The following is a 13,440-nucleotide window of genomic DNA, read 5'->3' as shown; positions in this document are numbered from 1 at the left end:
CTTCTCGGACGAGACCCGACCCACGCCGAGGCTCCGCCCCCATCCGCCCCGCCCCCCGCAGCGCCCGGCGAGACCCGCGCACCCGGCGGCCCACCGCTTCCCCTTTCCCCCACTTCCAGCCAGTTCTCGCTGCGCCCTCCACGCCCGTTTCCCTCGTGCGGTAAGTGGAGCCTCCCGCAGGCAGGAGGGAGCCGACCCCGAGTCCCTGCACCTGCGGTCCTCCTCTCGTAGCCCCTCTCCACTGCAGGGGAGCCTTGCCCTTGCAGGCCGGACCCTCTGGCTCCTCTTCACCAATGGAAAGAGCATTTATTTGTTTTTTAAATGTTGTAAAAAGAAAAAGCAGAAAATGAATTCACACTTTCCCGCACCGGCATGCAACAAGCGTCCGTTCCCAAAATGATCCCCCGTCCCTCATAGATAAATGGGTATGAATATTTTATGAAGTTGGGATCATGCTGTACACGGTGTTTTGTAACCTGGCATTTTGTCACAATAATACAATACAAGGCAGATTTCTTTTGGTGTCAAATATAGACTGGTCCATAGTGGCACATGTCATGGCTCTGCTATTTAATCTGGTTCCTGTTCTCAGGTAAATTACTTAAGGGGAAGAAGCACCCTTTGAAGGGCCATTTTGCTTTAAAACAATGTTAATTATGTGCCATTTAAAATACTTGATTAAAAGTACTTCCAATGACATTCTGCCCAACCTCCTTAATTATCCAAGATCATATTACTCTGTGTTCTGTTCTTGAAAACAATAAAGCTGACATAAAAGCATTTATCTAAAGAATATTTCAATTACCCGTGCACCGACTTTTTTTCTTATGTAGCTCAAGTGGGTGAAATTTCAGTGTTCCTGGATAGAGGTTGTACAGATGAAGGAACAGACCTGGAGAGAGAGGTGAGGCCTAAGGTCTTACAGTTCAGTTGTGCTTGATGAACATTTCTTGAACATCTACCGTCCGCAGGACTCCAAAGGTGAATACTGTTACCCTCCAGGTGCTTCCAGGCAGGTAGGGGGATAGATGTATAAGCATTGCTGTAACCTGTGCTCTGCTTTACCAGTTCGGGTAAAAAAAAAAAAAATAATAGAGTTCACATTTCTTTCAACATTCAAACGCAGAATGGTTAGCAGAAATTCTGTTTCTTCTCCCCAGATGTCCCTCCCAAGATATGTCCAAGGACCTCATATTTTCTGTACTAGTCATAGTGGTGGCAGGAAACAGCACACTCAAGTTGGGTTATTTGAAAAGGGTTCAGTAAAGGGGCTATTTACAGAGATGCAAGTGGAGTCAGTTAAAGCAACACAGGGTCCTAGTCTTAGTAAGTGAGGGGAGGCATGAGGGGCAGTGGAAGGGAGCCTTCATTGGGCTAGGGTGGGAGGGGAGAGAGAGAGCATGTGAGAGAGAACGCGCTGTTTGGATAGAGATGTCTGATAAGAAATGTGGCCTTAGGAAGAGAGATAGATAGACACCCCTTATTGACCCAACAGGGAGGGAATCAGGAGAATAAATGACCTCCCTTCCCCTTCTCTTGCCCTTTGATCTCCTGCTAGTGACCAAACCCCACTGGCCAGTCCCAACTGGAAGACAGAGAGCTAGAGAGTCTGTTGAGTCCGCCAGTGCATGCCAATCTCCCGGACACAGGGAAGAGAAGGTTGGAGGGTGTATCTGATGGGTCAAAGTAAAGCTATCCAGCACTTTTTTTCTCAAGAGTCAGTGAACGAATCCTCCTGTGCTTGCTTCCAGGACAGCAGAACTCAGAAGTGACTCTGAGCTGAGTTTCACATTTTTGACTACTGAGAGTGCCACCTGCTGGTCCTGGTTGTCTCAGGGCTTCTCAGCTGTTGGGCAATCTGATATTAGGTCCTGTCTATCTACTGCAGAAACTGCTGTACTAACTGAGGCACATGGTACCCTGGAAGCCTGAAGAGACCCTCAGCAAGGCACTGCTTTCTGCATGTGTTACTACAGTGACCCAAGTCCAGATTGCCCCCAGACCGAGGACATCCTGCACTGTAAGTCTTATCTGGTAATAGTGGCTGTAGAAAGCCTCCTGTATGCAGCTGCTCCTTCTACAGGGGTTAGATGGGGTGCAGGGGGGAGCACCTTAATGCACACAAGCACTTCCCTAGGAAGCAAAGCATCTACCAGGATGGCTGGGCAGGGCAGATATTCCCATAACAGTGGTCTCACATCTGACAAGTCTCATTAAGAAGAGGTTACATCAGCACCTCTTCCCTTCCAGATGGGTCCTTGATCTTGGTTTAATTTTGAGAATTCAAATAGATGCATGGAAGAGCTCCACAGACCAAATCCCAGGTCTTAATCAAGCCCCAAAGTAGCCTATTATACATTCTCCTGGAAGTAGTGGTTGTGAACTTGCTTCACATCTTCATAACTAAAAAGGGTCACTCAAAGGGCCTAGAACAAAGTTTGCACAAAGGTAAAATGATTTTTGCTACCTCAATAGATGCAGAAAAAGCATTTGACAAATGCATATCATGAAGAGATGATAAAATACTCAACAAACTAGGAATACAAAATCCTCAACCTGATAAAGAGCATCTGTGGACCCCACGGCAAATATTCTACTTAACGGTGAAAGACTGAATGTTTCCCCTATGATCAGGAGCAAGCAAGCATGTCTGTTCTCATCACTTCCATCCAGCATTCTACTGGAGATTCTAGCCAGGGCAATTAGACAAGAAAAAGAAATAAAGGCATCCAGATTAGAAAGGAATAAGTAAAACTATACTTCCAGATTATATGATGTTGTATACAGAAAATTCTGAGACATCTACGATGACCCTATTAGAGCTGATAAATGAGTCCAGAAAGGTTTCAGGCTACACAATCAATATACAAAAAGCCATTGTATTTCTATACACCAGCAATGAACAGTCTGAAAGGGAAATTAAGAAGAAAAATCCCATTTACAGCAGCATCGAAAAGAACAAAATAATTAGGAAAAAATTAATAAAAGAAATACAAAACTTATACTATGAAGATGTGTATATGGGATATTAGGAATTAAGAATACTCATCCTCCACTGGGAGAAATGTAAATTGGTGTCACCTTTCTTGAAAGACAGTTTGGCATGATAGAATAAAACTGAATAGGCATATACCCTACAGTTCTGCAATTTTATTCCTAGGTTAACACTCCAGGACACATGTACACAAATGTACAGGAAGTTGTGTTCATAATAGCTCCAGACTGGAAACAACCTGAAAATCCATCAGCGATGAGATGGCTTAATAAATCATTGCATATTCAAACGATGAAACACTGTATAGCCAATAGTATGAATGAATTACAGCTATTGATACAAAGGCATATCAAAACCATAATGCTGATTAGAAGAATTAAATCTATGTAATTCCCATTTAAGCAATATGTTTATAGTCTAAGGATATATACATGTGTAATAAAACTATGCAGAAAAGCAAGAGAATGATTAACCAAAAATTCAAGATGATGTGTGTCAGAAGAGGCACAAAACGTCTTCTGGTAAACTGGCAATATTCTATCTTTAACCTATATATTGGACAGTGTGATGGTTAATTTTACGTCTCAACTTGACTGAGCTAAGAGGTGCCCAGGTAGCTTGTAAAACATTATGGGTGTTTCTAGAAGAGGTTAGTATTTTAATTGATAGACTGAGTAAAGCAGATGGCCCTCACAAATGCTGGTGGGCATGATCCAGTACACTGAGGGCCTGAATATAACAAAATGGCAGAGGAAGGGTGAATTTGCTGTCTCTTTTGAGCTGGGACATCTGTCTTCTTTTACCCTTGGACGTTGGGCTCTTGGTTCTCAGGTCTTTGGGCTTGGACTTAGAACTATGCCACTGGCTTTCCTGGGCCTCCAGCTTGCAGAAAGTAGATCATGGTAGCAGACCACAGACTCCATAATTGCATGAGCCAATTCCTCATAATAAATCTTCTATATATCTATATATTTCCTATTGGTTCTGTTTTTCTGGATAACCCAGACTAATACAGATGCACAAGTGTTTATTGTATTATTTTACCTTAAACTGTACATATGCATTTTATATACTTCTATATGTATGATATATCATGCACACACACAGTTGGGATCTTTCCTACCTAATTTACAAGTCCCAGCAGCAGTGAGGGACTCAGGAAAGTGAGCTGGCGAAGCAGGAATGAATAATGTCTGATATGCTAAGAATCTAAATTGACCTTGACTTTCATTTCCTCCAGCTTGGTTTACTTCTTAACTGGCTACTAGTGTTTCTGCTGACGTTGCACCTGATGGTAACTATCACTGACACCAGTGATGTTGTAGAATACTCCTTTATTGGCGTTAGGTTGTGAATACTCATTTTAGTTAAATTAAATCCACTTAAAACAGAACAAAAATACACTTTTGCCTACTTTTTATCATGTCTCTATCTCTTCTATCTTCTCTATCAGTGGCCAGTTGATTCAGACAACACTTTGATGACATACATTACCTATTTTCCTTCCCTCCCTCCCTTCCTTCCTTCCTTCCTCCTTCCTCCCTCCCTCCTTCCCTCCCTTTCTTTCTTTCATTTAAACACACTCCAGATACATTTTCTCTTACCTTTTAATCAATACAGTAATGACGATAGTTTTTACAAGTATAAATTCTCCAGACAACTAAGTTTCTCCTCCAAATTCTCTTTGAATGGTAGATACTATTATGCTGTGTAACTCTGGTAAAGATAGCTTCTTCTTTTCTTTATCATCTTGAAGAAAAGTTAGTTGAGTTTTCTTGGGTTAATTCAAAGTATGCCAGTCTTTCAAAACTTTTGCTCATGTGGTATACATTTTCTAAGTTTTCTTTACAGCATTCTTTTAAATGAATGGAAATTGCTGAGTTGCTCATTATTTGTCTCCTCTCTCTTACTCTTTCTTGGTTCATCTCTGTAATAAATTCTTAGTTACCCTGAAGGGGCAGGGAAATATGGGTTTCAGCTTAATCAAACTTCCTTGCTGACTGAGGGTCATGATTAGTGTCACAAGGAAATTTGAATATAACTAAGCCTTCAACAGTATCAGGAGACCTTCTGCAATTGCAGCTTCTTATTGATGATTCAGAAAACATGTCAGGATATTTTAGTGTTCAGGGTCATCATGAATATCAATGATCATCCCATAGGGTATTATTTTATTGCTGCATTACAAATTACCCCAAAACTTAGCAGCTCTAAATAACAAGTATTTATCATCTTACAGTTTCTGAAGACCAGGAATCTGGGACTGGAAGTTGAGCTCTCAGTGGGGCTGCAGTTTCATCTCAAAGCTCAACTCAGGGAGGATCTGCTTCCAAGCTCACTCACATGGTTATTGGCAGGATTCAGGTCATCACCTGATGTTGACTGGAGACCTCAGTTCTTTGCTGTGTCTGCCTCTCTGAAGGCTGCCTGAGGGTCTTCATAACATGGTAGCTGGTTTCCTTCAGAGTGAGTGATGAGAGAGAGGGAGAGAGAGCAAGAGAGAGAGAAATGAAAGCCACAACCTTTTATAACCTAGTTGTGGAAGTGACACACGATCACTTCTGGAACAATGTGGGAGGAGGCTACACAGGTGTGAACGTCAGGAGGTTGGGATTTTTGGAGACCTTCTTGGAGGCTGACTACCACAGACAGAATCTATAATGGAATAATTTTGCTCTTTTTATTAATTTATTTTTTCGTTTTTATTTATTTAGCTGCGCCTCGCGGCTTGTGGGATCTTAGTTCCCTGACCAGAGATTGAACCTGGGCCCACGGCAGTGAAAGCCCAGCGTCTTAACCACTGGACTGCCAGGGAATTCCCTAATTTTGCTCTTTTTTAAAAAAAAAAATTCAATCCTGGTAAAACACATACGTAAAATTTATCATCTTAACTGTTTTGAAGTGTGCAGTTCAGCAGTGTTAAATATATTCACATTGTTGTGCAGCAGATCTCCAGAACTTTTTCGTCTTGCAGAAGGGAGTGATTTTTTTAGAGCTGTATTTCTTATTGATCGAATGCTAGTGGATGGCATTACACTGTTTTTGGTGCTCTGTTTTGGTTTAGCTACTTATTCTTTCTACCTGTCTGAGGTATATATTGACTTATTAGCCCTGTTCTTCCCATGCTTTACCCACACCCGTTGCCTTTGCCATGTGACTTGGCAGCTCCTCCCCCTAGAGCTGAGTGTAGTTTTCTGCTTCTTGACTCTGAGCTTGGCCATCTGATCAACTGGCTGATGGAATGTGGACAGAAGGGACAATGTGCATATTTTGAGCCTAGGCCTTAAGAAGCATCATATTTTTCTGTTTGTCCTCTTGTGCTTCTGTCATCACCTTGAGAAGAGTTTGCCCTCAGTAGCTGTTGTTCTCTGAATCAGAGCTCCAGACTTGACACACATAGAACTGGCCTGAGCCCAACCCACTCTGAAGAGCCACACCTGGCTGGACCTGCTGCTTAGAGCCAAGCCACCCAGCTGAGCTTAGTCTGGACCAGCGAAGTGCCGATCAACCTGCAAACACATGGGAGGGCTTAGCTGAGATTGGCAGGGCCACCTCCAGCCATGTGAGAAATAAATGCTGAATGTTGTATGCTGCTGATGTTTTGTGGTTGTTTGTTACAAAACATTATTGTAACATTAGATAATGAATATTCTGCCCTTTTCCACTCTGGCCTCTGTGCTAGTGAGTTCCCAAATACACTACACGCACACACACTCACATAGATCGCATTGATTTTCCCTCTGCACTGTCATGGCCACCTGTCTGCTGTTTGAATTGACTTCATCAGGGTCCGGAAGTAGTCTATTCACTGAGAATGGGCAGGAAAAGAATAACAGTTTCTCCTAATTACAGATGTGGAAAGCACCTCAAGAGGGTTTCTACTCCACACAGGGTTTCTGGAAAGCAGCTGATTTTGCCATGAATGTTTACCTTCCCTTTGGGGAGTAGAATCACATCTGGGGAGTACTGTGGGGCAGAGGTTTTGGTGTGGTCCTGTTCTGTGCAAGATGGGGTGTACTGATTAACTGTGGGGTGGCTTGTGATTGATCATGATGGATTCGATATGGATGGATTTATCATGAATTGTAATAATTTTTGCTTTATGTGTTGATTATTAATTTATTTCTTTCATTTCAAGGGATCATTCATAACCATTTCCATAGCCTTTGTCTGTCCTCCTGCACCCCTTCCCCACTCCTCCCCAAGCACTGGTGTCTTGAGAAGGCGTGTCTGTAAACATATTTCACCTTTTATAGGTCTCGTGTTCATAGCACCTAGCACACTGTTGAGTTCACAGTGGATGCTCAAATGTCAATGACCTTACACAGTGCTTTTCTTGGGAGGTGCTCAATAAATATTTGAATAAATAAACGTATTGACTAAATAGAATAAAAAATGGAATCACTTCTCTTGGCCTCAATTTTTCTCATCTGTTAAATCAAGGAGAGTAGAGTGGTAAAGTAGGTGATTCCTAAGACCCCTCTTGACGCTCAGCCAGTATTACATTTGTATGACACAGTACTGGGGAGCTGGCTATTGGCCTGACCCCTGAAATCTGACCACCTGAGGAGTGGGAGAGGAAGAGGCTCACAGTGGTCAGATGCAGGGCACAGCACTTTTATACACTGTCTCATTTACTTTTCATAATGACCTTGTGAGATTGTGATTTATCAGATGAGAAAATGACACAGCAAGGTTAAAGAACTAGTTAATAAATGGTGAAGCAGGAACTTGAAAAAAATGTTCACCTGAGTCCAAAATCCACAACCCTTGCAGTTTTAACCATAACATCACGTGATCCAACATGATTTATATTAGCACCTTGGTTTGGATAGTGTCCTATTACACATTTGAGATGGAAAATTCTAAGCCAACTTGTTTTTACAGTATATACCTTATTATTTTTCAAGAATATGGTTAAATGAATTCAAAGTGAGAAATATTTATACAAGTGCAAGATTATAATGTTAATAAACATTTTACATTGAACACAGAGAGCCAAAGTTAGAGGTAATGACTGTGCATAGCTCTTCAGGAGAGGTGTGTTGCTGCAGTCTGCCATTCATTACTTACATGGCATTGTATTTCAATAAGTCATGCATACAGAATGGCCTCAGTCCGAATTCTTGCTCATGTTGGTGATTTCTCAGGGGGATCTCAAGAATAACTGGCTGTTAGCCAGGATCTGGGATTTGGTTAAGAAATCAGGACTCCAACAAGCAACAAAATCAAAAATCAACAAGTGAGACTGCATCAAACTAAAATGCTTCTGCACGGCAAAAGAAACAATCAACAGAATGAAATGGCAACCTATGGAGTGGGAGAAGATATTTGCAAACCATATACTGGATAAGGGGCTAATACCCAAAATATATGAAGAATGCATACAACTCAAAAACAAAACAAAACAAACCACACAATCTGATTAAAAAAATGGGCAGAAGAGTTTGGCACATGGCAAGAGCTCCGTAATTGTTGGAGATCATGGTCGTTATTACCAACTCCACCTATGACAGCCTGACCCTTGTTTGTAAATGTTGGGGCTCCCCAGCACTCTGTGTTGGGTCATGTTCTTTTCTCTTTCCACCAGTCCTCCAGTGCCATGCTTTTGTATACAGACAGAGACACAGCTCCCCGGTGTCCTCACCTTGCCCATCTCCACGTCAGCCCTCTCGTCCAAGCTGCCTGGTCTCTCCCCAATTTGCTGCAGTTGTCTCCTATTGCTCATATAGCTTCCACTCCTGAGGCACCCTGCACCTCCCCACCCTCAAATCCATTGGATAACTGGTAGCCAGAGGGTCTTTCTGAATTAGACCATCCCTTTTGTGCTCATGGTCCTTCATTGGGGGAATCATCACACTTAGAATGAAATCCAAGCTCCTTTACATTACCTACAACATCCTGTATCACCTGGCCCTTCTGAACTCTCTGGCCTCATCCTGGGCTACTCTCCTTTTTTTGTCACCATGTGCTGGCCTTAGTTATTCCCCTGTATCTGGTCAAGTGCATCCCCTCCTGGGCCTTTGCACTTGCTGCTCCTTCTGACTGGAACATTCCCATTGCACCCCTCCCTCCAACTCCTCCTAACTCCCACGTACTCCTCAGATCCCAGCTCACATGGGCTTCCTTCACTTCCACTTCATAGTGGAAGATTTCTCTGACTGCGTCTGGCTTCATCTCTCTCAATCATAGAATCCACTCTCTTCCTTCATAGTACTCATCACAATTTATGCTTAGACATTTACTTTGTCTTTTTTTAAATTGGAGTATAATTGCTTTACAATGTTGTGTTAGTTTCTGCTGTACAATGAAGTGAATCAGCTATATGTATAACTATATCCTCTCCCTCTTGGACCGTCCTCCCACCCCTCCCCCCATCCCACTCATCTAGGTTGTCACAGAGCACCGAGCTGAGCTTCCTGTGCTTTATAGATTGTTCCCATTAGCTATCTGTTTTATGCATGGTAGTGTACATATGTCTATCCTAATCCCCCAATTTGTCCCACCCTCTCCTTCCCCCACCATCCACATGTCTGTTCTCTACATCTACGTCTCTATTCCTGCCCTGCAAATAGGTTCATCTGTACCATTTTTCTAGATTTCACATATATGCATTAATATATGATATTTGTTTTTCTCTTTCTGACTTACTTCACTTTGTATGACAGTCTCTATGTCCAACCACATCTCTACAAATGACCCAAATTCTAACTTTTTATATGTATATATACATATGTATATATGTACCTCATTTTCTTTATCCATTCATCTGTTTTGGACAGTTAGGTTGCTTCCATGTCCTGGCTATTGTAAATAGTGCTGCAATGAACATTGGGGTGCATGTGTCTTTTTTGAATTATGGTTTTCTCTGGGTATATGCCCAGTAGTGGGATTGCTGGATCATATGGTAATTCTATTTTTAGTTTTTTAAGGAACCTCCATACTGTTCTCCATAGTGGCTGTATCAATTTACATTCCCACCAACAGTGCAAAAGGGTTCCCTTTTCTCCATGCCCTCTCCAGCATTTACTGTTTGTAGATTTTTTGATGATGTCCATTCTGACCAGTGTGAGGTGATACCTCATTGTAGTTTTGATTTACATTTCTCTAATAATTAGTGATGTTGAGCATCTTTTCATGTGCCTCTTTGCCATCTGTATGTCTTCTTTGGTGAAATGTCTATTTAGGTCTCCTGCCCACTTTTTTTTTTTTTTTTTTTTTTTTTTGTGGTACGCGGGCCTCTCACTGTTGTGGCCTCTCCCATTGTGGAGCACAGGCTCCGGATGCGCAGGCTCAGCAGCCATGGCTCACGGGCCCAGCCGCTCCGTGACACGTGGGATCTTCCCAGACCGGGGCACGAACCCATATCCCCTGCATCGGCAGGCGGACTCCCAACCACTGTGCCACCAGGGAAGCCCTCCTGCCCACTTTTTAATTGGATTGTTTGTTTTTTTGATACTGAGCTCCATGAGCTGTTTTTATATTTTGGAGATTAATCCTTTGTCCATTGCTTCATTTGCAAATATTTTCTCCCATTCTGAGGGTTGTCTTTTTGTCTTATTTATAGTTTCCTTTGCTGTGCAAAAGCTTTTAAGTTTCATTAGGTCCCATTTGTTTATTTTTGTTTTTATTTTCATTACTCTAGGAGGTGGGTCAAAAAAGATGTTGTTGTGATTTATGTCAAAGAGTGTTCTGCATATGTTCTCCTCTAAGAGTTTTACAGTGTCTGTCTTACATTTAGGTCTTTAATCCATTTTGAGTTTATTTTTGTGTATGGTGTTAGGTAGTGTTCTAATTTCATTCTTTTACACGTAGCTGTCCAGTTTTCCCAGCACCACTTATTGAAGAGGCTGTCTTTTCTCCATTGTATATTCTTGCTTCCTTTGTCATAAATTAGGTGACCATATGTGCGTAGGTTTATCTCTGGGCTTTCTCTCCTGTACTGTTGATCTATATTTCTTTTTTGGTGCCAGTACCATACTGTCTTGATTACTGTAGCTTTGTAGTATAGTTTGAAGTTGGGGAGCCTGATTCCTCCAGCTCTGTTTGTCTTTCTCAAGATTGCTTTGGCTATTTGAGGTCTTTTGTGTTTCTATACAAATTGTAAAATTTTTTGTTTTAATTCTGTGAAGAATGCCATTGGTAATTTAATAGATTGCATTGAATCTGTTGATTGCTTTGGGTAATATAGTCATTTTCACAATATTGATTCTTCCAGTCCAAGAACATGGTGTATTTCTCCATCTGTTTATGTCATCTTTGATTTCTTTCATCAGTGTTTTATAGTTTTCTGAATACAGGTCTTTTGCATCCTTAGGTAGGTTTATTCCTAGGTTTTTTGTTCTTTTTGTTGCAATGGTGAATGGGATGGTTTCCTTAATTTCTCTTTCTGATTTTTCATTGTTAGAATACAGGAATGCAAGAGATTTCTGTGCATTAATTTTGAATCCTGCAACCTTACCAAATTCATTGATTAGTTCTAGTAGTTTTCTGGAGGCATCTTTAGGATTTTCTATGTATAGTATCATGTCATCTGCAAACAGTGACAGCTTTACTTCTTCTTTTCCAATTTGTATTCCTTTTATTTCTTTTTCTTTTCCAATTATCTTGGCTAAGACTTCCAAAACTTTGTCAAATAATAGTGGCGAGAATGGACATCGTTGTCTTGTTCCTGATCTTAGAGGAAATGCTTTCAGTTTTTCACCATTGAGAATGATGTTTGCTGTGGGTTTGTCGTGTATGGCTTTATTATGTTGAGATAGGTTCCCTCTGTGCCCACTTTTTGGAGAGTTTTTATCATAAATGGCTGTTGAATTTTGTCAAAAGCCTTTTCTGCATCAATTGAGATGATCATATGGTCTTTATTCCTGAATTTGTTAATATGGTGTATCACATTGATTGATTTGTGTATATTGAAGAATTCTTGCATTCCTGGGATAAATCCTGCTTGATCATGGTGTATAATCCTTTTAATGTGTTGTTGGATTCTGTTTGCTAGTATTTTGTTGAGAATTTTTGCGTCTATGTTCATAAGTGATATTTGTCTGTAGTTTTCCTTTTTTGTGATATCCTTGTCTGGTTTTGGTATCAGGGTGATAGTGGCCTCGTAGAATGAATTTCGGAGTGTTCCTCCCTCTGCAATTTTTTGGAAGAATTTGAGAAGGATAGGTGTTAGCTCTTCTCTAAATGTTTGATAGAATTCACCTGTGAAGCCATCTGGTCCTGGACTTCTATTTGTTGGAAGATTTATAATTACAGTTTCAATTTCATTACTTGTGATAGGTCTGTTTATATTTTCTAATTCTTCCTGTTTCAGTCTTGGAAGGTTATACCTTTCCAAGAATTTGTCCATTTCTTTGAGGTTGTCCATTTTATTGGCATATAGTTGTTTGTAGTAGTCTCTTATAATCTTTTGTATTTCTGCGGTGTCAATTCTGATTTCTCCTTTTTCATTTCTAATTTTATTGATTTGCATCCTCTCCCTTTTTTTCTTGATGAGTCTGGCTAAAGGTTTATCAATTTTGTTTATCTTTTCAAGGAACCAACTTTTAGTTTTCTTGATCTTTGCTATTGTTTTCTTTGTTTCTATTTCATTTATTTCTGCTCTGATCTTTATGATTTCTTTCCTTCTACTGACTGGGTTTTCTTTGTTCTTCTTTCTCTAGTTGCTTTAGATGTAAGGTTAAATTGTTTATTTGAGATTTTTCTTGTTTCTTGAGGTTAGTTTGAATTGCTATAAACTTCCCTCTTAGAACTGCTTTTGCTGCGTCCCATATGTTTTGGGTCATCGTGTTTTCGTTGTCATTTGTTTTTATGTATTAATTTCCTCTTTGATTTTTTCAGTGATCTCTTGGTTATTTAGTAGTGCACTGTGTAGCCTCCATGTATTTGTGTTTTTTACAGTTTTTTTTTTCCCGTAATTGATTTGTAATCTCATAGCATTGAGGTCAGAAAAGATACTTGATACAATTTCAGTGTTCTTAAATTTTCCGAGGCTTGATTTGTGACCCAAGATGTGATCTATGCTGGAGAATGTTCCACGTGCACTTGAGAAGAAAGTGTATTCTGCCACCTTCGAGTAGAATGTCCTATAAACATCAATTAAATCTACTTGGTCTGTTGTGTCATTTAAAGCTTGTATTTCTTTCTTTCTTTTCTGTTTGGATGATCTGTCCATTGGTGTAAGTGGGTGTTATAGTCCCCCACTATTATTGTGTTACTGTCAGTTTCCCCTTTTATGGCTGTTAGCATTTGCCTTATGTATTGAGGTGCTCCTATGTTGAGTGCATAAATGTTTATAATTGTTATATCTTCTTCTTGGATTGATCCCTTGATCATTATGTAGTGTCTTTCCTTGTCTCTTGTAACAGTCTTTATTTTAAAGTCTATTTTATCTGATACAAGTATTGCTACTCCAGCTTTCTCTTGATTTCCATTTGCATGGA

This window comes from Physeter macrocephalus, chromosome 9 (assembly GCF_002837175.3).
Source record: "Physeter macrocephalus isolate SW-GA chromosome 9, ASM283717v5, whole genome shotgun sequence".
In the NCBI taxonomy this organism is placed as follows: Eukaryota; Metazoa; Chordata; class Mammalia; order Artiodactyla; family Physeteridae; genus Physeter; species Physeter macrocephalus.
The sequence above is the reverse complement of the archived record's forward strand: the minus strand, read 5'-3'. Positions refer to the sequence as shown.